This window comes from Mirounga leonina, unplaced genomic scaffold (assembly GCF_011800145.1).
Source record: "Mirounga leonina isolate KUSES-001 unplaced genomic scaffold, KU_Mleo_1.0 Mir_101664, whole genome shotgun sequence".
Taxonomy (NCBI): Eukaryota; Metazoa; Chordata; class Mammalia; order Carnivora; family Phocidae; genus Mirounga; species Mirounga leonina.
The window spans coordinates 4,106,241-4,132,395 of NW_023270175.1; the positions used below are offsets into that span (position 1 = coordinate 4,106,241).

Here is a 26,155-nt window from a genome sequence, read left to right on the forward strand (position 1 = left end):
AACGTTCTTATTCTTTAAAATAACCCAAATAAGTGCATTTTACAAATCAGAGATATAACATTAAGTAAATGTTCATTCATTTAGATCAGTGATTTTTAGATTACTTTTACCATGATGTAAAAACAAAAAATCAATGTGATGGGCTACTTCCTTTAACCCCAAAGTTAATTAAAAAGATATCTGTAAAATCATTGAAAGCAGAACCCTCGTGATTTCAACCTATTAATCAGGGATTTGAGGAGGAGAGTGAGGGGTGTTTTTACATTAGGAAGACAACCACCAAGCACACACACAAAAAGCTATTTAAAAATGCCTGATTTTTTTAAAAAACACCAATCTAGTATACTCTTTTTTTTCCAAGCAAATACATATTTTAACAAAACCAATAATACCATGTATCATATTAGAAAAAGCATGGGCCTTGGACTCAGATCTAGATACAAATTCCACCTCTGCGACTTCCTACAGTGTTCATGTAATAGTCATGTAGGCTTAAATATATTTTTAATTAAGGAAAATAAAAAGTAAAATGCAAAGTGATCCTTTAAAAAATCTGGAGTATGTAGTTTACCTAGTCTTTGCCTCCCTCTTTCCTGCCTTATCGTAGATTAGAAGGGTCTTCGTTATTCTTTTTTCAACTTCCAGCATGATCGTAATTTTAAATGAATTAGTCCAAAGAGGTATCCCATTCTCTCACCTTCCCCGGATGTTGTCTCTGTGAATCTAGAGGCCTGGTGTGTGACTTTTCCTAAAAGGAACTTGGCAAATATCTATTAATTCACTCTCTGTCTTGAAACTTGTTTTGCTAGCATTATGGAGAGATGATGGCTGGACGTTATGGGGTGTCGAGAAAATTGGAGAAAAGTGTACTGTGGAGGGTCATAACCCATTTTGATCATTGAAGTATGGCAGGATATATTTGTCTTCATAAAAATAAGTTTGAAAGTGGAGAGGGAAAATCATCCATAAACTTTTACCTGACTGTGGTACTTTTATGTTCTCTTCTGATCATTTCTGTTGGGTGTATTTTACATCACTATAATTCAAAGGTCCTTAGTATTTTGCATTCTTTGTCATTTTTGATGACAGCTTACTGTCTCCTTGCTGGGATTTACCATAATTTATATAATCTAGCCAAATCCTGGGGGGTATGGATTTTGGAGTAGCTTTCGGAGTTACATTTTAAGCTTTGCACACGGTCAAAAATTTGAACTTTTTCTTAGAGACGAGAGGCCAGGGAAGGTTCTAGGGAGAGCCACATTTTAATGAAATTAAATATATCTATATATCTAAACTACTTGAAGTAGTTTGTTTGTTTATTTATTTATTTAGTATAACGCTCCGTGTTTTGAAGTGTGTGTTTCACGGGCAGAAAGAGAGTTTCCCTATCTAGATTGTCATCTCTGAATGCCACTGTCATATCTGCCAGAGTCTACTGTGTAGTCCAGGGACTCCATCAGCGTAACCTGTTGGCCTGACAGGTGGTGTCCCAAATCCAAACCATTTTCCCCAGTAGAGTGCCCGTGTAGCTGGATGGATTCCCTCCCCTGGAAATTTATCCGAAATTCCAGTCTTCCCGGGGGGGGGGGGGTTAGGGGGCGGTTAAGGAAGATCCATGAAATGCCCCCGCCCCTTCCTACTGTCAGGTGCGCCTCTCTCTTGACGGCCCCACCTCTGTCTAGACAACCCCGACAGTGTAGAAGTTTCCATCTCCTTTTCCTTTCCTTCTCTCTGTTCCCTCCCCTTCAGTTTTTTTTCCCCCCTCCCAGGCGCTTCCTGCCTGGAAACAAAAGATTGGTCCCCAGCAGCCCACTCAGGGCGATTTTAGTTTTCTGCTCACCCTCTGATTGGCCCGCGTGCGGCGCAGAGCCCGGGTGACGTCATAGCAGACAAGAGCTAGGGAGCGGTTGCCGAGCCGGGCTCTGCCGCGGGCGGGCAGCTGTCGGCTGCGCACCGTCTGGGGGCTCGCGCGGGGGGCTGCAGCTTTCCCCGGCCCGGAGCAGGTGTGCGGGGCCGGGAGGAGAGCCGGGGGGAGCGGGCCGGGCCCGGGGCTGCGGCTGCGGCTGCGGCCCCCGCCCCCCAGCCCCGCCAGCCCGAGCGCTCGGAGGTAGAGAGGAAAGGTCTGGACAGGGTGGCTGGACCAGTGGCAGGTAAATCCCGCGACTCACGGCGCCCGGCTCGCTCGGGGGAGGGTGTGGCGCTGCTGGGCGGATTTTCTGCCTTCCCGGGGGGATCCCCCTCCTGCTCTCGCGGCGCCCCAGCCTCGGGTCCCCTCCGTGGCGCCCCCGGAGCCGCCAGACCCGGCGCGCAGTTCGCCCGATCGCGCTGGGCAGACGCGGACGAGTGGGTGTGTCAGGGCCACTCTCGGAGGGCCTGGACCCCGGCGCCGGGGCAAGCCCTAGACTCGCCGACTCGGGCCTGGGCCGCTGGAGGCCAAAGCCGCCCCCAAAGCAACGTCAGCCCGTTAGTCTTACACCATCTTCCCGCCCCCTCCCCCAGCCACAGAAGCGACGGCAGCCCCCCCCCCCAAAAAAACCCACCAAGGGGAGGAGGTGTGGCCGCGGCCGGGACAAGTCCGGGGGAGGGGGAAAAGCCCAACCTGAGCAAACATAAAAAGTGACGATTTTCTTCTACGGGGCACCCTTTCTTTTATTTTTCTTTACCCTCCTCCCCTTTTTTGGTCGGGGGAGGGTAATGACAGGACGACTCATTTCTTGTCACGTGGAGACTGGAATGATGCAGTACTATCCCTAAAAAGCCTGGGGTCCCTCATTTGGCCTTTGTCTTTGTCTGGAGGGGGGCAAGGGTCATTAGGGGTCGTTAAGTCCATGGCCCCCCTCCCCTGTCCTCAGCACGCAGGGGGCCTTGCCCTCAGTTTGTGAACTGGCTCTGGAGAGAGGACTGACACACTTTGGGGCGGATTGAACATTTTAGATTCTTGCTCTCACAGGCTTTCCTTCCCTAGGTGGTGGTTCAGGGACGGGGTGGGAGGGCGGTGCCCGCAGGGAGGGAGCCAGAGGCCCCACTTGATTTTTTGGTCCCACCTTCCAGAATCCAGTGGCAGACTCTGGACTTGAGGGTTCTAGGCTGTGGTCTGTAGAAGCAAAGGACAGAAGGGTGAGTGGCTTGGCTTGGGGAAGCATGAAGGGGGTGGTTGCAGTGCTATTTTTTTTTTTTTTAAATGGCTTTCAGCAGGGAAGCCTTTAGCCATGTTAGTTTTGCTCCCCCCATGGTTTTGCAGACTCAAATCCAGGCCAAATGTATGGCTGTCTGAGGTGTTGGAACAGAAGGAGGTCCATTCCTGTTGGTGACAACACTGGCCCCGTTCTGGGATGACCGAGGTATAAAGGTCAGTGCGGTTTTCACTGGGCCATTTGCAAAATTATAATTGGGCAGGTCTGTGATTTGGTACTTGAGGCCCCTAACCAGGGGCACCTTTGGGTAAAGGGGCTTAATCTGGTAATGGTTGACTAAGAGGGAGAGCCACATAAGCCTCCGCTTCTGGGTACAAATGTCATACCTCCCTACTCCATGAAAGAGGCAAAATGGGAAGAGACTGGCGTGAATGCTGGGTAAAAGCCAACAGCTGAGAATCTTGAGGCCAGAGGGACCTTGAGATGTCAAGGAGTGGACCCTCCAAGCCTCCAGGCAGGCACGTGGGCCTTGTAGGAGAGACTGAACAGAAAACGGGAGGTTCACTTGTGATGTGGATGCAGGCAAGGGGCCACAACACCCCAAAGGCGTTCCGACTAGCTGACCATTACCACAGGTTGCAGATTGCTTAGAGGCAGAATTGGCTTACAAAGCAAACGAACGTGCTGAGGTCTTTGGGGAGAGGGCAGCAGACGTGACAAGTGAGAAAAATGAGGAATAACTGGGGGCGGGGGGAATGGGAGGTGCTGTCCCCATCAGAGACTCTGCTATTGTGAGGTCAGAGACGAAGCTACTGTGAGGTCAAAGAGGGTGGCCAAGGCAAAAAGAAATCAGGGCTAGAAATCTAGACGCAGGTAAGCTCAGATGGAGCAGGTAGGAACAAAGCCATAGAGAGAAGAAGAAAGCTATGGTCTTAACCAGGAGCTCAAAGGCCCCGTTTTACCTGGTGAGATGGGGAAATGGTGGTGGTCGAGGCACATGTGGTTCAGCCCAGACTTAGGGGGATAATTTCTTGATATTTAGGGACTCGATAGCATTTCCATCCGTGTAACCTGCCTTCAGGAGCTAGTAGCTTTGGTCATAGGAAGGAGAAGAAACTGAATAGCCGACTCCACAGTGGCTCTTTCCTCCTGGGTAAGGAGAAGGAAGAAGGGGGGCAGGGTCCCAAAGGCGATTAGGGGAGCTTCGAATCCGCCCAAGACAGGTAGGTTGACTATTTTTACGCGGGGAGGGCCAGGGCCAGGTCTGGGGTCCCTGCTGCAGGCATGGGGGTATTTGGCTGTGCTCCGAAAATGCCCTCCTTCCCGCGGGCCCATGGGACCCTGTGCAGGTGAGGGATGGTGAAAACCCCTGCCCTAGAACGTAAGTGCAGCTGTTGAGGCTTGTGGGCTGCCCTCTTGTCCCCCAGGCTCTCCACCTGCCAGAGGCTAGGCGGTTCCCTCTGCAGGGCCCTGGGTGGACTCCCCTGCCAACTCGGCGCTCTGCTGCTTATCCAGCAGGGGGCAGGAAAGGGCACGCAGCGGTGGCAGGGCCGGAGTCGTCCATTTCTGGTGTGAAGTGGGAGCCTTGGGATCAAGTAACAGCCTTATGTTTAAAATCTGATTTAGGGGTGCCAGAGAACCAAAGGAACCCCTGGGGCCTGGCAGTCTGTTTCCATTCCCTCCCCAAATGTGTTGCTTCCTCCCGCGCCCCAGGACTTTGGAAGGCATTTTCATTTACATACGGCGCAGTGATTAGTCCAGTCACTAATACACGCAGCCTACCCCAGAGTTTAATTGGAAATGTTAATCAGTACAATGGATCCATGTCTGATTTGCACATTCGGTCAATTATCTGCAGGTTGGGGCAATCTGTGCTGCACCCGGGAGACGTGATGAGGGGCAAAATGGCGTAGCTATCCGGCTGGGGCTGCGGGCGGGAAGCAAAATGGGGGAGGGGAACCTTGAAGACTGGAAAGAGAGGAACAGTTTACTGGTGGGGAATGGAGATCGTTCCCAAGGTGCAATCACAGCAGAGCCTGGGCGGCTGATCATTGAGACAGAACAGGACCATCCTGGAGCCCACACAGCGGAGAGGGAGAACAGGGTTTGCCCTCAGCTGGGAAGGTGCTGGATTTGGAGAAGGAAGGTTTTTTCGAGACTAGAAGACATGGAGCTGGGGTGGAACAAACCTTGGGAGTCAGGAGTCTGGTGTTGCCCTCTGCTTCTGCCCCTCTCCGCGGAGCCTTAGTTTCCCTGTCTTTGAATGATGGGGTTGGACGAGGTGGTTTCTGAGATGGTCAGGAGATTTTAGGAAGTGGGTCCATTTGTTCTTGGTCGTGAAGGCAGGTCCACCATAGGACAACATCCCCCCCCCCAAAAAAATTTACCCTTTTAAATCACACTTTTTGGTATGCCCTGTGATTTGGGGGGAAACATTATAAAACAAACCCCCAATCCCTGCACACATTTCATCTGTTTGAGCAGCGTGGTTTAATTTTTATTTCATGTGAATGGGAAACGAGAGGGAGAATAGAAGCCCAAGTGGAGAATCTGCTAGGGACCCTAAAACCAAGCCCCTGAGAAGCTCTGTGGGGATTTGATACAGATCTTATACAGTGGGGTGGGGGGCAGATGGGCACTCGTGGCACTAACTCCCTAACCCAGCCTCAAAACCGAAGGGCCTGGGATGAGGGTGAAGGAAGGCCTGCTTAGCGTGTGTATCCTTTTCCTTCTTTCTCCCTCATCTCTCTCTGAGCCAGGTGGACTTTTTGGAATTTCGCACCCTCAAGACACACTACCCCTAACTGCCGGCACAATCGCGCCCTCTAGTGACCGCAGCAGGGACACCTTTGGCAGAGCTCCTCCTGCGTCCCATGGCCCAGCTCCCTTTGCCAGTGCTAATCCCTTGTGCAGCTGTTAACTCCCGTCTTGAGTTAACAGTCCTTCCAGTTGGCCTGAAGGAGAAACTGAGGCAGCTGCAGCTCCCTGCAGGCCATTCTATATGGATGGGACTGGGGGTTGAGCAAGGACACCATCTCCCTAGTGCTTAGCCGGAATGCAGCAAAGCTGGGGTGCTGGTAGGCGCAAAATGGGTACACTGATCCCTACCCCCAGCCTCCAGGAGGGGGCTAAGCCCCAGGTGCAGACACAGGGCAGTATAAACACACGACAAGCTACACATAATATGGCAGAGCCACGTGATACAGAATAGGGATTAGATCCGTGCCACGTACAGACAAGGCACAGGCCACGCAGTGCGACGCATAGCACAATACACAATACAGTGCAGACACTGTATCCATACACATACTATAAACATGACTGCACACCCCCGCACGACGGGATACAGACGTGACACCCACAAAACAGCATAGATAGGGGACGGCACGCACATGACTGGGTACAAGCACCCAGATACCGTGGGGGCACAGGAAGCAGCACAGATACACTCACCGCCCCCCACAGTGCGTACTCACACGCAGGACTCATCTTCACACTCCCAACAAAACACTCCCCCCCCCCGCCCCCCAACAGGACAGGCGAGAGGAGTGTAGCCACCAGGGGGAGCGCTGCGTCCTGCCGGGCTCCGCACACTGGCTCCGGCCGTGCAACTGGTATATTGGAAGCAGAGAGCCGTGCGGTTCATCGGAGGCTGAGGCAAGGTGGAGGCAGGCCTACGGAAAGCTCTCGGTCTTGCACAGGAACCTGGAGGTGCTTGGTTGGTCCAGGCTGGTGCCTCCACTGCCCCCCACCCCCACCTGGCCTTCCAGCACTGTTCCCCACCCCCATGGGTGCTTGCTGCCATTCCCCGGGCTCAGGGGACTTTTTGTGGCCAACCTTCTTGAGCCCCCTTCCAGTCCCACCCCTCTCTGGAGCTTTGGCAGCCATTACTCACCTACTCCCCACCCCGCCCCCTTGCAGGATGAGCTCACAAAGCCAGGGAGGGGGTGGGCACACCACTTAGTGGCCCAGTGGGTGGGATCTGGAAAGGCTGCTGGGAGTATGTGAGTGGGAAGCACTCAGGGAATGCCACGGCCCCCTGGGGGACACAGGCGGCCGAGCTCTGGAGTCTCGCCAGGAGCAAGTGGTGGATCTGGGGTATGGCTTGGTCTTCTCGTTCACCAAGGGGAAGTGGGGGAATCCTGGGGCTTTTCTTGGCTCCCTGAGTCTTCACTTTTTCTCTCTCCACCTTTAGCTATCCCTCCCTCTGTGTCTTTGGATTAGGACCTGGTACATTCTGATACCCGCTGGTAGAACGTGTGCTAGCCTGGGACTGGCTTTGCTGGGATTTCACATAGAGGTGCTGCTTTTCTTGGAGGACAGACACGTGGAGGGAAGGCGGGGGCAGGGTAGGAAGGATTGCAGAGGGAAGATCCGTCTCCTCCTTGAGAGGCTCGAGCGATTGTGGGGGAAGGCAGGAAAAGAGGGGTTAAAGATCTTGCCTCCACAGTTGGACATGGAAACCTCTGTGGGGAAGATAGGGTAAACCATCACCCCAAAAAACCCCAGGATATACTCACCCTAAGAAATCTGAGAAAGACTGTGGAAGACCTCCCCGTAGTGGAGATTGGGTTGGGGGGGAGGGGAGGCAGAAGGAAGTTCCAGTTAGGATCAGAGGCTGAGGCCCTCAGCAGCTGTGTAATGATAGCAAATTAGGGACCCCCCCCCCCGAGTGCTTCCCACCGCCACTCAGTGGAGGAGGTTGCTGCAAAGGGAAGGAGGTGGAGGTGGGGGCCTGGAAGTGAAATAGCATTGCTAGATCTTTGGGAAGTTCAGGTGTCCCCAGAGCCAATGTGCATTTGCCACGATCTCTCGGTTTTCTGTTGGACGCTGGGCTGGACCACCTCCTGTGAATATGCGGCTATGTCCCATCTGTCCTGTTTGATCTAGTCCTCCTGACACTTGTGCAGGGTGCTAGGGCAGGTCTTCTCTGCGAGCTAGCAGGCAGAGCCAGAGTGAGTGGCGAGGTGACAGTTCTCAACCTGAAACCCCCGGTTCGTGCCCTTGCTGGACTCCGACCTCGCAAAGCCCTTTTTATGCTTCTCCCCTCTCTGATTCTCTGCCTTCTCAAGGGGCTTTCTGAAATCCACTGTAGCATGTGTGTGAGGTTTGGGCGGGTTGGCTGAGGGAATAGTAGCAGGTGGGGCAAGAGGTTCCTGCACCCCCACGATGCTTCTCTTGGCAGGTTGCCCCCAAGAAAGTGCAGCGGAGTCCTTGCGTCTTGTGGCAGCTGACGTGCCCAGCCCTGAGTCCGTGGGAGCTGAAGGCAGCCCGGCCCCTTCTCATGGGCAGCGCCCACCTGTGCTGAGGTCCTGCTGCCGTGGCAGTAAGAGGTGAGTAATGGACTCCAGGGCAGGGAGTCAGGGATGTCCAAATCCAGGTAAAGGCCACCTTTCCACCAGAGCTGCCAGTATTAAAGACCTTGCCTGGGCCTCATGAGCCAGGACTGGGTGCACAGCCCCTCCTTTCTGGGGCACTGTGGCCCGTATAGCTGCCCTTAGTTTCTCAGTTCTCCCCGTTTCTAATATGGGAATGATAGCCGTGACCTACATCGTGGGGTGAGTAGGAGAAACAACTGAATGGTCATGGCCAAGTCCTTTGCAGTTGTCAGGCTCCGTCTAAGAGCTTCCGTGTAACCACCGACACACTTCCCTTCCAGCTGGCATTTCCTCTCCTCCTGCTTTCCGGATGTCAACGTGGCATTTCAGCCACATGCCACTGACTGACCAGTCAGTTCCCGAAATTTCTCCTGCTCCACACCTTTCATTTGACCTTCCTATTCAAGGTGTACCCCAACCCCATCTATCCCTGCTTCCGGGCCTGATGGGCTGAAACCTTCCAGAACCTTCTCTCTGCCTTCCCAACCAAGCAGGGAGCACTTCTCCCCCCAGCTCTCTAACAACACTTGAGCCCATAGAATATTGCATAGCCCTTATTTCTCAACTGCCGTCGATCGTTCTTGCACGGTTTCTGGAGTATTCACCTTGGCAGGTAAAGTAGACCATAAACTAGGGGTAGGGACTCGATTTCACAGGTCTCTCGTCTCTCTCCCAAGTGCCTGACAGTTCCCCAGCAGCGTTTCGATTTGGGGCCCTCTCTTCCTCTCCATTTCTTTCAGGTTCCCTGGCCTGCCTCTGATCATCAACCTCTTTCCCTCTTCGGGCAGCTGATAGGGCTTCTGCTGTCAGCTGCCCCCTCTGGCCTTCTGTTGCCATATGCCGCCGTCCAGCTACCTGTTTGTATCTTACGTGCCTCTTCCTCTTTGTCTGTGCTTCTGTCTATTTGTCAGTTACCCGGGCATCTCTCATAGTGCCCAAGTCAAAAGCGAGTGACCAACCAAACTTAAAAAAAGCAGAAAACCCCCAAAAAACCCCAACAAGAAAAACAAAGGGAGAACAAACAAGGAATACGCAGTGCAGTTCCCGGCCCGACAGGACAAAGGAAAAGCGCAGCTCAGCGGCAGGTGTTTGTGGGGTGCCTCCTCGTGAAGGGGAAGCTCCAGAGTTTCGGCCGGGATGTTGAGGGTATGAAATTACAGCCCTGCCGATACTGATGTATTCAGCTTCCTAGAGATGGTGTGGTAGGGGATCCTCTATAGACCTCGAGCGACAGAAGGTAACTAGAACTCGCTCAAGTCAGAAGCGAGCCCCGGGGTCTCTCCTGGGTGTTCTGTGGCAGCTCCAGTAATAGCCTGTATTTATCGTCTGCTGTTGCCGGCGCTGGGCTGGGCATTTTACTTGCAGGAGACTGTTTGATCCCACAGTAACTCTGCAAGGTAGGTTTTGTTTTTTTTTTTTTCCTAATAATTACTGGTTTTGTTTCTGATTATAAAAGTGAGACTAGCTCAAGGTAGGTTCTAGAATCATGGTTTTGCCCACGAGGAGACCGGGGTTGAGAGGGGCTAAGTAACGTGCTGTAACTGGACACACGCAATGGCTTTGGGAGGAAAGACACTTCCTGGAGAGTTTCTCAGCATCCCAAATGCTTCAGTGCTCACACACACGTACACACACTCTCATGAGCACACTCGTGTACTCTTGGACCTTCACACAATCCTTCTGCCTCCTTGGCTCACACTTTTCCCACCGGACACATTCGTGGTAACGGTCACTCCCACCCCCTCACCCTCACCCGCGTATTTACAAACATGCTGCACGCAGGCCCACGCTCATACGGCCACACACTGCCATGTACATTTTTATGTTCACGTTTTTGGAGTGACACACACCCCACACTTGCCATACACCCCAGCCTCACGTTCTCACCCACTCACACCTTTGCGTTTTCTCACGTTCTCACACACTCACGGTCACACCTTCTCACCCATATCCACGCCGATGATAGAATCACATTTAACCCACAAATTCCTCCATGCTCACGCAGTCTACACGCAGACCCGACGCCCACTTTCCCTTGTCCACTTCTCATACGGTCATACATACCTCAGTTTTAGACGCTCTAACACATTTGCACCGTCATGGTCTCCTCCTCGTAGTAAGACCCTGACCCAGTTCGTAACTCCTCGCAGGGACACACGCACATGCATACACATTCCCACCATAACCACAGTGTCACCGTTTCCGCTGTTACACCACCTTACTGTCTTACCCTCAGTATCGCGTGCTCTGGGACTCCTGCTCAGCACGGACTCAGCCTCCCCACCTCTATCACGTTCACACGAAATCACACTTACACATGGAGACACGCTCACTTTGACGCCCATTCACGCTCATTTGCTCACCTTCATGCTGAGACCTGATCGCACTGTTCACCAAACTCACGAGCATGTGCCCTCAGAGATAGTCACACACACGCCTTTTCATAACCTCGGCCACTTTTACGGACACACATCGCCCTGCGCTCACACTCAGAGTCACACAGACGCACTCGCACTGACACACACCAACACCCATCTGCTCGCTCGCATTCAGTGCTCACGCTAATTCACATCAACATGCAGTCACACTTAGGGCACACCCGTGCCTACATACTGACGTTTGCACATTCTTACGGGTTTCCGTCCTCTCACGCTCACAGCCACGCACTCCGAACCCTGCGCTCCCACATATCCCCGGGGGCACACTCTCTCACACTCCTGTACATTCACATGTACGCCCTCTCCCTCTCCCACTGCCGTTTCTGCATCACACGCGTTCACACTGGCACACTCCCCACACGCTCCCGTTCTTGCCCATTCTCACTCTTGTGCTCTCATACTGACAGACCCTCACGTTGCCACACATGAACACCAGGACACACGTGGTGACCCGCACAGTCCACACTGTCGCCCTCGATGCCCATAAGTGAGCTCATGCACTCACACACAGGCCACTGGTGATGCCACAGACGGCCATGTAGGCTCACACTCACTCAGACTCTCATTCCCCCTGCAACGTCCCCCCCTGAGGGGGGTACACTTGCTCACACTGGCCCACGTGCCCACACAGTCACTGAGGCATAAGATACATCGCCTCTAGCTTGACCTGCTCGCCTGAACGGCCATGGACTCTTCCCTGGACTCTCACACGGACGCATCGACGCTGACCCATCCTCACATGGACACGGACCTACACCCCCTCACTGAGGTGGTCCCACTCCCCCACATCTGCGACTCATACATGGCTTATAGTGACCCCACGCTCAGGCACACACCCCGCATCCCCAAGCTTACACATGGCCCCCCGCGGATATTGCCACACCCACACACTTTTTCACTGACACACACACCATCACACACCCCACTGCGGGGAGTACAGTTGTCACTTGTTTTGCCCCTACTTGCCACTAGTGCTCTCCTCACCCCTGCTGGAAGGTTTTTCAGCAGCCTGTGGCCTAAAGAAGAGTGTTGGTGTCAGCCAAGGCACCAGTGGGACTAGATCTTTCCAGAGCCAAAAGGAGTGGAATTTATGTCTAGCATTAAAAAGGAAAAGCTCAAACCCACAGATCAAATCTTATGTCCTTTTGCCATAATTTTCTTTTATGGAAGTCATCTCTAAGAGAACCTTGGCTGGTCTATCCAGAAGGGGTTGGGGTTTAGATGGTTTGTTTTCTGGAAGTTTACGGCTTAACTTGCCACCTCCTTTCTCTCCCAAGGGGAGGGCAGGCTAAAGCATGTGTTTCTTTATGCACTCACAGTGGTTCCCTAGGCAAAAGTCTGGGTCTCTGATTGTATGTTTCTGATCTGGAATTCCCTGCTGTTTCCGGTAGGCACCTCTAGTCTAGCCAGGTCTACTTTTACCCTGTTAGCCCTGGAACATGGTATTCAAGTTTCTGTCGTGAGTGTGCATGTGCATACATAGACGCCACTGGAATTTCAACAGCTGCTACTGACAAATTAACAGAGGAAATTTCTCAGTAGGCGTGGATAAAGGCAAGCTGAAGAAACTTCCTTGCGCTCCAGACAGACTGTAGATTTCCCTGCAAGAGGGTAAAAAGAAGTGCAAATCCCAGGAGTGAACCAACCAGTAGATCAGGGGCCTGGTGCCAGAGTCCTGTGCCACACCAGTTCCCGACGAGAGATTTAGAAACATGAGAGCACCTTGTAGGAGCCTCCTTAATCTATGGCTTCCCCTGCTGGAGCCTCTCTGGAGGAAAGATAAGTGCAAACTAGGCCCAAGCTGCCATTTGATAATGGACTCTGGCACCATGGGGAAAAGCCTGTACTCTGAAATACCACACACTACCTTCTACACCTGCAATTAGATTGAGACCTTCTTGGAAAGCAGAGACCACATCGTCTAACTTATTTTAGATTCCCAGGGTCTAGCGTGATGCCAGGCCCAGAGCAGCTACTAGTGAAACTCCAGTCAGAAACTGAAGGAGGTGGGTGGACAGCAGTGTGTCAGGACAGATCCAGTGCCTGCCTTCCTCAATCCTAGAATTCCAATGGCATTACCAGCGTAGACCGAGGATCTTCTGTGGGCCCTGTCGAGTGCTAGACCCAGAAGGAGATTCAGATGGAGGAAAGAAACATACCCTGCCCTTGAGGTACTTTCATTCGAGTGGGAAAGATGGCGTCACCATGCAATAGTAGCACAAGGCAACAGTCTTGAAGCTTGGGATTTGGGGGACTCTTTCTCATCCAGTGGTCTTCAGGCTCCCAAGGCCTTGAGGGCCCATGGGTGGTTGGAAACAGCCGCCAGGATGTGGGGCAGTCATTTCCCAAAGCAGACCTCCTCGTAGACCTCTTGCCCAGCCCAGAGATATGCCATCTTTCCAGAAGATGGTAACGGAGCCCTTTGTCGACAGTGCCTAAGGGAGAGGAAGGAAAGTGAGGTGCAGACCTTAATGGAAATTTTGTACTGAGTTAAAATTTAGCCATCACGTCCTCCAAGAGATGGCTTTAGAAAAACAGCCTGGCAAATTTACATTCGATCGTTTCTGTGGATATGCTGAGAGTCACCAAAAGCAATTTATATAATTTTATAGAACTGGGTGAATTTTAGGAAGGAAAAAAAAAATGCACCTGCCTGAATTCACTTGAATGCCTTGTGAAGTGCTAAGTGAATCAACCCCCGCCCCCCCGCATTTATATGATATTTTATATGATGAGCCTTTGAATCCCAGTTTGGCCGCTTCCTAGCTGCAGAACCTTGTTTGAGTCAATTACTCATCCCTCTTAAGGCTCAGTTTCCTCATCTGTAAAATGGGAGAGGCGCTGATAGCTTCTACCTCACTGAGCTGGTATGAGGATGGAATGAGCTAATGTATGTAAGCCTGTAGCACACTATCCAGCCCACAGTAAGTGTTCAACAAATGATAGATCTTCTTACCCTTACCACAGCCCTCTGAGGTAGGCGCCTTCAAAGGGACAGAACCCTAAGATAGCAGAGAAAGAAGAGGGTTCTTTGCAGCCCAGGAGCTGATTTTCACACGACTGGTTGCCTACTTTCCTTATATTTCTGCTTAACCATAAACTAGGAGGCAGTGCTCATCCCCACTTAAGGAGATGAGGGAAAACCAGAACTAACCTATGGAGAGGTGCCTCCATTCCTGGGTCCTTCTGGGACATGCTTATCTGGCCATTGCAACAGTGTTTCTGGTTCATGTCCATGTCCCCTCTAGTCCTACAACTTTTTCCTTGAAATCAGGAAGTCCCCAGTGCTGCCATCTTCATTTGCTGGTGTAGAACATTGGAAGAGGGGAACAGGAGAGACTCCCGATCCTGGGGGAGCCAGAAGTCTGGTGTCTAACTACAGATGCCCCTCTGCCCTTGATTCTAATGTTGAAGTGTCTGCTTTGTGGGTAGAGGGTCTGCCCATTTCCAGGCTTTGGTCCTAAGCGCCACAGTGGAGACACAGTTCACTGTGAAGCCCTCAGAACATCCGTGTTCATGCAAAGGCTGTGAGTAACTGAGAACACGTCATGTCCCACGGAACTGTTGTGTGGTTGAGGAAGCAGACATCAGAGCATGGGCTTTGGAGCTCCACAGACATGGGGTTGTCGTCTTACTCTCCCGCTGTATGCCCTTAGGTGACCTGATGTCTCTGGAGGTCTGTTTCGTCTGTAAAATGGAAATAATAAAACCTAATGTAGTTACGCAAGTGGCATGAACTTGGGCAGGAGTAACTTTCAGCAGAGTGCCTGGGACATGACACCTCGATGCTGGCAATTTTGTTTATGGCTCATGAAATCTAGGGTCGTAATCATAAGCATCTTCTCTGGGTAGAATATCTTGAATTGCTTCCACATATTTCCCACATGTGAATTCTTTGATCCTCACAACCTCTTGGCAAGGTAGTCCCCTGTCGTACATGAGGAGGCAGGCTCAAAGGGGCCACGGGATGTATCCAAGGTCACGAAGCTCATTAGCAGCAGTACTAGGCGGAGGTGGGACCCGGCCACACTGAACATTTGCATCTTGGCTTGGCAAAGCCTTTGGGGGCTACGTTGAGCAAATAAGAGCTGTTTGAACTGAGCATAATCCTTCTTGTGGACGAAGAAAATTGAACGCTAGCTACGGTTTATCTGCTAGCCCCACCATATTGTATTTTTCTTTGTACCCTGTGCAATGTCCGACACATTGCAGGAGTGCAACAAATACGACCTCATAAGAGTACACTTTGCAACAAGGCTGAGTGATATATTGCCACCATGGTACTCTTTACCACCAAAAGGAAAATCTTTCTCCAGGCATGCTGTGTGGTTTTGTTCATGCTGCTCAAGTGACACCAGATGTCCAGAGTGTGGGATTCCTTAAAACACTCTGAAACACGTCCACAGACCTCTGGTGCCACTTGGCCGTTTCTCTTGACATGAAAGTGACATGACGTCAACCTTAGCAAACTCTAGGGAAAGGATGGGAGGACGCGAAGTGGAGCGTTTTTGACCTCTATGTAGCTTTTTCTTTTTCTTCTCTCTTACTCTGTACTCTTCCTGGGCAGTTGTGTACCTCCCGTGCTGATGGTCTTCAGATTCATATCCACAGCGCCCGTGTCCATCTGTCTTGATGCCAAATCAACATGTAAGAGCACTGCTATGTTTGTATTTATTGTCTCTCATCTCAGTGTCTCTATTGAGAGGGCTAGATAGCTGGAGAGATTTTTTTTTTTCACCACCTGTGCATTGATGTTTCCTCCTGCTTTTTTATGACTTGCTATGTGGTCTCTACCTCTCAGAGTCAAGATGCTTAGATATTTGTTGTGCTTCCCTGCAGGTAGTCCTAGTTTAATTTTTGCCGAGATATACAACGTATCCCTGTGTGTGTTCTCTTTTCTTAGTATGTTGACTTTTATAAAAGTTACCCATTCGAGGTCCATCTGCGGATACTTATTAGTCTTTGTAGAATTTTTATGTTTGTTAGTAGAGTCTATATAAAAGTTGAAAGGCATTTTCTCTAAAAGTCATAAATGCTGTCATATTGGCCAAAATCATTAGAACAGTTTGTCCTTATTATTCTTATGGGAATACAGTTATTACTGGTGCTTTAATGACTGCTAACATGAGGGGCTTCCAACATAATCATATTTATTATCAGCATACCAGCTTCGTTTATTTGTCCTCCCACCATTCTAAGCTAGTCGTTTACTCTTGTTTGAAAAGACCCCCCAAAACAGATAAAACCCAAACAAAACAGAAACTGAGACACAGTTCTGTTTGGAATCCCCAACAGAAACTAAAGGTTAAACCAGGGACCTTATACATAGCACGGTGACTATAGTTAATCATACTGTATTTTGTACTTGAAATTTGCTGAGAGAGCAGATCTTACGTGTTCTCACCACACCAAAAAAAAAAAGGTAGCTGGGTAAGGTGACAACTGTATCAATTAAGTTGAATTGTGGTAACCGCTTCACAGCATATACATATATCAGACCATCACATGGTACACCTTAAGCGTATACAATTTTTATTTGTCAGTTATACCTCAGGAAAGCTGGAAAAACCCCAAAGACTTAAAAAAAAAAAAAAAAAGAATTTGGCCTCCCACATTCTTTTGGTCCTTTTGGGATAGAGTTGTATTTCCATTCACGATTCTGAGACCAGTTAATCCCACCAGGCCTAACATCCCTGCTGTCTTCGGCCAATGCCCAAAACAGAGGCCCCTCTTGAAATGTCCCTCCTACTGTCTTTCTAGTTCCCTGGTACCTGTGTTTGCTTTCTCCTCTGGCTTACCCGCTCAGTAGTGTTTCTTCCAAATTATTTCCACATTGCTACCTGGAACATTCCACCCTGTGGTGGAAAAATTCCCTGAGTCTTCAGCCTTGGACATCTGCCACCTTGTCACCCAAGTAAAAATTCTGTGGTTCTAATTATTTCTAATCTTCTCTGGGCCCTAACACATAATGTTCCTTGTGCCTGAGACATGTCCTCGCCACGGTGTGGTTACTTGTTCTGCCGAATTCAGCTCAAATGTACTTCCTTTGCGAAGCTGCCTTCATGCTGTGGAGAGTCCCTTACTCTGTCCTTCAGTAGCAACCTGTTGCCATCCTTGTACTGAGCTGTCATGGCCCACACCCATTGCACTTTAAATCTCTTCAAGGGCAGACTGTACCTTGTTCATGGCTTGCCCTAGAACCTAGTGAACTCCTACTCATCCTTCAATACCCTGCTCAAGTGCTGTATCCTCTGACTTCGCTGGACAGTATTAGTTACACTTCCTGTACTGTACTTCCAAAGCATCCTCTGCCTACTTGGGCACATACCAGATAGGTGCTTTGTCAATGCTGAATGAATGAATTTATTTCTGAAGATTCAGTGATTTCCTCAAGATCACAGAATGATCCAGAAGTAGAACTGGAATGAGCTATTCTTCTTTTGTTGGAGAGAATTCTTTTGGGTATATAAAAGAGTAGCTAAGAATCAACCCCTGAAATTAAAACTGCATAACAGAATGCAACTTCGTTCTGAAATGAACCATGAAAGGAAGGATTTTCTTTTTCCAAGTATTATCTTCCTAATGCATTCCCCAAAAGAGGTCTGTTCTGCTCATACATGGTTACCATTCTAGAAGATGCTTTGTATCAGACCATACTGACCTCTTCTTCCATAATTCATTAGGAGCCAGTGACTTGGCTTTTTTAAAGTCTCATACAGGTTCCTTTTTCCAGAGGTTTGAGATCTGTTCTCTTTCTTACATAGCCCCAGACTCATTTAGTTCAGCAGAAACAGGGGCCTAAAGCTAAGAAGGCTACTCTAGCATGCTTGGAGTATTTGTTGCTTGGAATATACTATTGAATAATGGCCCGCACCAACCTCATGCTTTTCACTTTTCACATCCTGGTGAACTCCTCCTCATCCTTCAATACCCTGCTCAAGTGCTGTATCCTCTGACCCCTCTGGGGACATATTATCCTCCCTGCTGTGTCCCTCCAAAGCTTCCTATGCCGAGGGTCTCATTGCATTGTATTTCCTACTGCTATGTCTGTCATCCTCACTAGACTGTGAGCTCTTTGAAGACAGGGACTGCTCTTCATCTCTCTTTGTATGCCCTCTGTACCTGACCCAGCACCGGGGGCCTATGGGTGTTGGGGGCATGGGGATGAAAGGCAAGGCAATGATGTTCTTTGGAACAATATCCAATACCTCCCTTACATACGGACGTATGATTATTGGCCCTGATTTCTCATCTAGTAAGATAACAGCAGTCAGAGAGTCTTGCCCTCCTGTGAACTGTTGCAGTCCCTCCTTTTTTTAGCACCCTTCGTTTTGCAATACACATACCCTGACTTGTTTTGTAGTTGCATTTTTATCTGTATATTTAATAAACATTTTATATATATATATATATAATGTGCAGCTAGAGATGAAACCCACTGCTCAAGCCTATAATCTCACTTCCAGTGCCTAGCACGGCACCTGACACAGAAGCTTAAATCATTATTTGTTGTTTGAGTACGTATGAATGGAGACACAGATGGGTTACTTAAGGGACATATTCTTAGAGTTACTATCAGACCCCTTAAAAGGTAGTAGGTTTCTGTTTTGGTCTCAGGATTCTTTGAAGCAAGAGTCAACCAGAAATCAACATGAAGAACCCATGCGGTTGGTTTCTTTTTCTAGAAAAAGCAACGTTAGGCTGACGGAAGGTCTTTTCTTGTCCTCTCCTTATACAGCCGTATAACCTGTAGCCCCTCATTCTTAAGCAGGGCAGAAGAGGATAGGGCATGCCTAGGCAACCTGCAAAAGGCCCGAAGCAGCTGGTGGTTGGCTCACATGACCGTGGGTGCAGACAGTGTACTCGCCTCAGTCTTAAAGCAGAAAGAGCACTCTGAGATGGACATTGTCTGATGCAGAGTTATAATACAGAATTATAGAATTTATTGTGAACACCACCTTTCCTCTCCTTGTTCCTACCTGGGTTTTTTGGTCCAGATGTCTGCCAGGCCACAGTCCAGGCTCCACAGGAGAAATTTAGAACCTACCGATGGGTCCCCCCTCAGGCCTGCTGACTCCAGCTCCTGGCACCAAACCCTGCTTCTGCTTTATCTACAGTTCTCCTGCTGGGACACCGTATCTTCCCTTGAGGTGAGGGCCGGGCCCCGTGATCTCAACCCAGGGGCTTCCCAGGGCCGCAGAAAGTCTTACGCCCAGGGCAGTCTTCCCATCCTGTGTGTGTGTGAGCACTGGGGAAGCAAAGCCGACTGCGTGCTGGAGGGCGGATCTGCTCTCGCATGAACCCCTGGTGAGCCATGTCTTCTATAAGTGGACTGTAGCAGCTGCCCCAGGCAGTGGAGTAATCTGTGGCAAGGGGAACAGACCGCTTGGTAGATCCAACAACTGGCAAATGAAGAACTTGTGTAAGTTGGGAAAACCAGCATGCTCCGTTGTGAGGTCATCCTTCAGATCAGGCTTTCGGATTCTCGAGGGATTTCTCTGAGTGGGGTATGATCTTTTCGTGGACCCATGGCCAGTTTGATGAAGACCAAAATATTGTCTTTGGCCGGGGGAGGAGACAGGGGATTCCAACCACCAAGGCTCTGGCCAACTGAATCTCAATCTCCGACCATCTGTGAAGTGGGATAGATGGAAAGTAGGTCTTGTCGTATCGCATTCTTCCTTTAGTATTGGAGCGAAGCCTTTTTTTTTTTTTTTTTTTAAATAGATAGTATTTCCTCTTCTTTAACCATAGCCCCCAAATAAGATGCTGAGATACACACGCACCTCTCTTCAAATGTGGACATGGAAACTTAGGTCAAGAGCAGAAGCCTGAAAAAGAGTGGCTGCATTTTATGCCAGCTCACCTTCTTTGACCTCCAGTTCTGACAAGATGCCATTCATTCGTTTGTTCGTTCATTCATTTGGGTGAAATATGAGCTTTGCAAATCGATCTAAATTCCTGCTTTAGAAATGATACGAAGGTCTCCGTCGACCCCGTGTATCTCCCCTCTTCCAACCTGCAGCGGCCACCTTCTTGCAGAAAACCGATTTGGGGATAGAGTAACTGAGAACAGAGCAAGGACCTAGGATGGTGAGCCGCGGCACATGGGTTGGAAAACAGCATTCAGGCATCTGTTTGGTGTACAGAAAGCCTTAACAAATTTGGGAATTGAATTTTGAGGCCTGAATTTGAGGAAATTTGTGGCTTTTTCACTGGAGTGGATCAGGGCAGGGTGTAATTATCACCCATGCATAGTAACAGAGGGCAGCTAAAACCCGAGACTCAAGACGTTGGCTTACCATATCCTGCTCACTGGGGCTGTCCGTCTGCATCTAGTTTTTCCCATCTGAATGCCTCCGAGGATACCACGTTCTGTTTTGAGAATTAGGAAATGTTTTATTGCTAGGCTTTGCTTCCCTTTTCCTTTTCCCACACATGTCTTAGAGGCATCTTTGAAGGTAATCACCTTGGGTGGTGGTTGTTTTGTTTTGTTTTGTTTTATGCTAAAGAAATAGTCTACCTCTGTTCTTTACGCATCCTATTTTCTCTTCTCAGAAGCATCAGTGTTATAAGTGTAAAAGCTGAAACCTGTAATAATGCATCAGTTTGCAAGTATAAATACACATCCCATGATCATTAGCATTTTTTTTTTTTTTAGATTTTTTATTTATTTATTTGACAGAGAGAGAGAGATCACAAGTAGGCAGACAGGCAGGCAGAGGGAGAGGGAGAAGCAGGCTTCCCACTGAGCAGGGAGCCCGATGCAGGGCTCGATCCCAGGACCCCAGGATCATGACCTGAGCCGAAGGCAGATGCTTAACGACTGAGCCACCCAGGAGCCCCTCATTAACATTTTATTGGCATTAGCTCATGGCAGCATACACGATGAATGTTAAAGTGTGGCGCTGCGTACATGTAGAAGCTTAAGAAGTCATTCAAATAAGGACTATTGGTTCCACATAATGTGTGCGGTATATGAGGTCTGGATGCTGGGGTCTACCTATTGATTTCCTTATTTGCAGCCTGTCTTTGAAATTTGCAACTATAACAGGCTGGCTTATTGGATTTAATGAATGTCAAGCTCCTGCCGCAAACAATGGAAGTCACTCATTAAAGACGTTAGCCGAGAACAGGACATCCGCCGACCTGACCTCATTTGCGTGTGTGTCTGAGAGCGAACACGGATGTGTTCTGTGTGACCGTGCCTGTGTGTATGTCGGTAGCAGGCTATCTCTCGCGGGGTCTAAGATTGAAACCAGGCGGCTGGAGAAAGAGCTAGTGCCTCCCTTGCTTGTCCGGCTGCTTCTGCAAATAGGCCTAACAAGTAGCTCCGTTCCTCCTGATCAAATGATCTTAGGAATGGCTTCCCTTCATTACCCACTGTAATGGTATCTCCCAGGTGAGGCTTCTCTGAAACAGCATACCCCTGTCTCTGATAGCAGAGTTCCCTTGGTGAGTGCCCCAGAACAGACAAGCTCCCAAACAAGGCCGTCTAAGAATTGGTTCTACTGGCCAAAGCAGCCTGTTGGAGTTCTGTCAGCTAATCACCTAGCCTTGGGCTGTTGGATGAGAACAGCCGGTGAAACCGGTAAGTACCGGCCCCCAGCGGGTTTAAATGAGAAAGCTAGAACTGTCATGTGAGTATATGGGGACGATAAAAGTGTATATATGAGGGGTATGTGTGTGGGGCTGGTTTACTTGGGTACACTTTGCGTGGGTGTCCTGGAAGGGAAATTGAGGAGCGTTTGAGATTCTCATCTCCCTTCTTGCACTTTGTGACCCTGGGCAAGTCAACCTCGGTGCTCTGTAAATTCCTCGTGGTGAAGATGGGGCTGGTACTCCCTTCTTCACATGGTGGTGTTCAGCTCAAGTGAGGGTAGAAGCTCTTGGGATGTTACAAATTTGTGGAGTTAAAAAAAAAAAAAATGAGGTGTTGATCATCAGCTGGTAGCTGACTTCTACGCTGTGCCCAGTGGCTTGGCAGTTCGACTACTGCCGGTTTTTCCAAACATGGCTTCTTGGCTCAGACCTGCTTTGAGTGGGCATACGGGCTTTTGCAACATGATGAAAAACATACTCAGCACTGTGATAAATACACAGAATGTATAGAGTTCTGGTTACTACTTCACGTGTGTATTTAATGCCGGCTAGGAACAAGGCACCGAACGAGGCAGTGTGAATGAAAGCATACAGTTAGGACTGGGGGGTCCTTACCCTCAAGGAGCTTATGATCTAGTGGAGGAAATGGCATGTATAAGGACTATGCGCACTTCGAGACGAGGTGACGGATCTGCCAAGTTAGGCCCATCTGGCTGCCTGTCCTTGGTGGTTGGGCTGTCCCTCGTCCACTTAGCTTGGGAATGCGAGGAGTGTGGGTTCGGAGCTGCTGGGAGACTCAGACCTGGCTCATTCTCCCTGTCAAACTAGGTGAATGTTCTTTCCCTCCTCTTTGACATCTTAGCATACTATGGGAATTAATCTCTGAAAAGCTGCTAGAAATCTTCAGATGCAGGTTGCTGTCAAAATGCAAAGCAGTATCTTCCATATTATAATACACTGCCCCCTTTGTGAAAGACTTGGTGATTGTTCTTGTTTTTTCTGGCAATTAAAAGCAGTCCCCTACATCTTCTTGCATTGTCAGTCATAAGCTGGTTGGTTCAGTTGCCAATGATGTGTCCAGGATGAGTGGGTTTCGTATTAGCGTAGGCTAGTTAGCAAAGCATACCTGGAAGGTCAGAGAGCCATCTTGAAAATGGGTGCTTTTGTTTACAAGGGAGCCAAGAAAGGAGCCAGCAGGTAGCTCTTGGATCCTTTTTCCCCACCACCAAAGTATAATTCAGTGTGTCCATCGTTCTCCTGGTAGGCGAAAGCAGCAACCTCATCCTCAAATACAAAGAACAGCCCAGCACTGATATCATTGTCTCGGGAGACACTTTGGCTGCCTTTAAATCTGTATTTACATAATATCTCCAAGTCTGGAGGCTGTCATTAAAAGCTCAATTATTTCTTGGTCTGTAGAGCTAGTGCTTGTTAATCAAGGTCTCCCAAGTTCTAGAAATTTGAAATACTCTCCTATGTTGTTACATGTTTTAGCATAGAGTTCCATGACTTGTTTACTCTATTTTTGAGACCCTAAAATCCGTCTCCTTTCATATGTGCTCTTGTCAGTTTGGCTGCCATCTGATCAGCTTGAGGTGTCTTGCAACCCTATTCTTCATGTAGTATCTCAGAAACATTAGGAAGTTCCCCCTGGAAGTTTCCCCTAGGCTACATCTCATTTCTATGTTAGATCCTCTAGTTTGATATGAAGAGGGTGTTAAGCAATATTGGTGTGCTCACTGATCTGTAGTAATAGCCTCGTGTGGCTGGTGGTTTGGGAGTTCTACCTCGATTTTGAAAGCAGACAGAATGATACAGACATGTGGGTTGTCTCTGATGGCACCAGATTGGATGGAAACATTTCTTTCAGTTGCTTGTGACTTAATAGGAGGCCTTGAAAATTGTAGGGCCAGTGTTGCTGGATTCTCACCCTTCACACACCTGGGCAGAACACCCGTGGCAAATGGGCACGACGGGCATTTTTGATTGTATCCAATTCAACACCGATGCCGTAGTATGAATTTTGGCCACACTAGCTACAGTTGATCATCTGTCTTTCCTCTTGACTCCTGCAACATGCAAGTTGGTGGCTTTCTCTTTGAATCTACTGAGGGTTCACTGAGTGTCTGGTGTCTCACTGTACTGATTAAGAGAATGCATTTTTGAGGAATGAGAGTTTAGCCATAGAGCTTGATTAAAGTTTTCCTCTAAAATGCTTTGCACCAAATCTTTGTGTTAAAACACAAGTCAGAGGTGCCTGGGTAGCTCAGTCAATTAAGCGTCCGCCTTCAGCTCAGGTTATGATCCCGGGGTCCTGGGATCGAGCCCCTCATCGGGCTCCCTGCTCAGTGGGGAGTCTGCTTCTCCCTCTCCTTCTTGCCCTTCCCATTGCTCCTGCTTGCTCTCCCCTTCATGCTGTCTTTGTATCTCTCTCAAGTAACTAAAATCTTAAAATAAATAAATAAATAAATAAAATGCAAGTCAGTGAAAGGCTATGTGGTGTGTGTGTGTGTATGTGTGACTGTGTGCACACGCCTGCCCTCACACTTGGGGGTGAGATTGGGTGGAGTGTGGAGTAAAGAGAGAAAAAAAGCTAAGGAGGAAGGGGAAGAGAGAAGTAATCGTTCCTAGTCCTCTGAAGAAAGGGGTGTCCAGGCTCCTTGGTTATCCTGAAACCAGAGGCTTATTTCTTGTTGCTGATGAATTTCAATTATAATCACAGACCATCGGTAAGCCACATTAAGTCCCAAGGGCTGGATCAAAAATATACTATACACCATGTGCAGGAGCCACTTGAATTCTTTCTGAAAAACCCAGTAGCCAAGTAGTAAATCAAGTTGTGAGCAGATATAAACTGTTGCTGGTTATCCGTTAAAGTTAGCTCTTTCTCCACAATGCTAAGGGCCATGTTCTAAAAGTGGAATGAATGGGCTGGGGCGAGCTCCAGTGTGCCACTCACTTGCCAGTTTCTGTTCTGTTGCAGAAGTGAACGACAACAGTTAAACTTTAAAGATAAACAGTTTTTTGATTGGGTTCCTAGAGAATAATGGCGCTTTTGTATAATTCTTGAAATAGAGCCTACAGCCGCCCCGAACAAAATAGTCTCTTTCAAGATCTTGGAAATAATGACATCATAGGCAGATTGAACCAGCAATCCATTAATAGTATCCTTTGTAGAAAGCTGTCTCAGGGGAGGGACCTGGATTAGTAAATTGGCATTGTTTACAAACATAACATAATAGAATCCCCCGTTCTTCTACGTTTCTGGACTAATCGGAGACACTTCCCACTTGGGAAACATACATATTAACAGCTGAGCTTCCTTACTGGCCCATACCCCTTTTCCATCGGTCTTCTGAAAGCATGCTTTGAAGCGCTTGCTTTGAAGGTGAGTTAAAGATAACAAGAGCCTCCTGCACTATTCTTTTGTCACCAAATCAGAATTCTCTGGAATGATTAGGAGATGAGCATTGGTTGTGCCTGGTAAAGGGTAATAAAGAACTGAAGTAATATCAGGACAACTCAAGCAAAACCAAATCCGAAATGTCTAGGTAAAACTGAATGATGATTTGCTTCATGCTTCACATTTTCAGTGTGGAACTAGACAAGGTTTCCTCAGTTTCTTTTCCATCTCTGTGAAAGGTGTATTCTGGCTCCTCTTACAATCCCCAGATGAGGTGACTAGAGTAAAAACAATTCCAGTTTGCTGGGCAGTAGGAAGGTGTGCCATATAAGCTGAGTCCTTCACAAATGCCTGTGTTATGGACCACGGCAAGCATGTGGTGGTGAAATTTTGGTCAGGGATTTCGAGTGTAACATAGGGGAGTATAGTTGGGCTTTTCTATCCCAAGTACCCCCTTTTTCCCCAGCCTAGAACATACCTGGTCAAATAAGGTCAGAATAATCAGGCAGCTTGAAAAGAAGCAGGGCATCTACCAGTTGAGTCTCTAGCCAGAGAGAGAGTAATTAGGAACCAAAACACCCCTCCGTTAGCCACACCTAATTATCAAGAACAAAGGAGCCTAGTATTTTGAATTACGTAGGTGTACTAGAACCCTGACCGACCCAGACTCTTGTTTGCCTTATTACGTAAGGTCAGCTTCATATATCATATTAAAGAGGCCATGCCTGTTTCTCTGACTTTTGTCATCTTAAGTTATGTAATATGTGATCAGAAAATATGTATCATCCAGCTCTTCCCCCCCCCCCCGTGAGATACATTTTTCAGAAACCTAGCTTCTAGGTATTTCTATTTAAATCCTCAATTGTTTTGTTTTTTTTTTTCTTTGCAATGGCTTTCAAATTTCATTATTTTTACCAAGCTATATTTTGTGTATCTGAGCTTTATGTAATAATCACCCCATACTCAAGCATTACTTTTAAACCCCCAAAAGTAAAACAAACAAAAAAAAACACAAAAAAAAATTAGTGCTTTCTGTGGCAAATTCTTCTCAGTGACTAAATGAAAACCATGAACCCATCCACTGCTGGTGAAGTCAGTGTTAAACTCACTTTTCTTCTGGAGAAACAATGAATTTAGAAGGACCAAATTTAAAATGCAAAAGGGAATGCAGATCCATTAGCACTGGCTTCTTAGATTACT

The 26,155-nt window shown here is 48.6% G+C and overlaps 1 protein-coding gene across 1 annotated transcript in view; it reads left to right on the top strand.

The window, feature by feature from the left end:
• The first annotated feature begins 1,949 nt into the window (after positions 1-1,949).
• Positions 1,950-26,155, top strand: part of PAK3 (p21 (RAC1) activated kinase 3) — a 120,172-nt gene continuing 95,966 nt past the window's right edge. The window contains exons 1-4 of the mRNA XM_035007312.1: positions 1,950-2,150; positions 3,052-3,117; positions 3,242-3,349; positions 8,320-8,467. The gene's annotated coding sequence lies outside the window, so the exon portion shown is untranslated. The remainder of the gene's footprint in view (positions 2,151-3,051; positions 3,118-3,241; positions 3,350-8,319; positions 8,468-26,155) is intronic.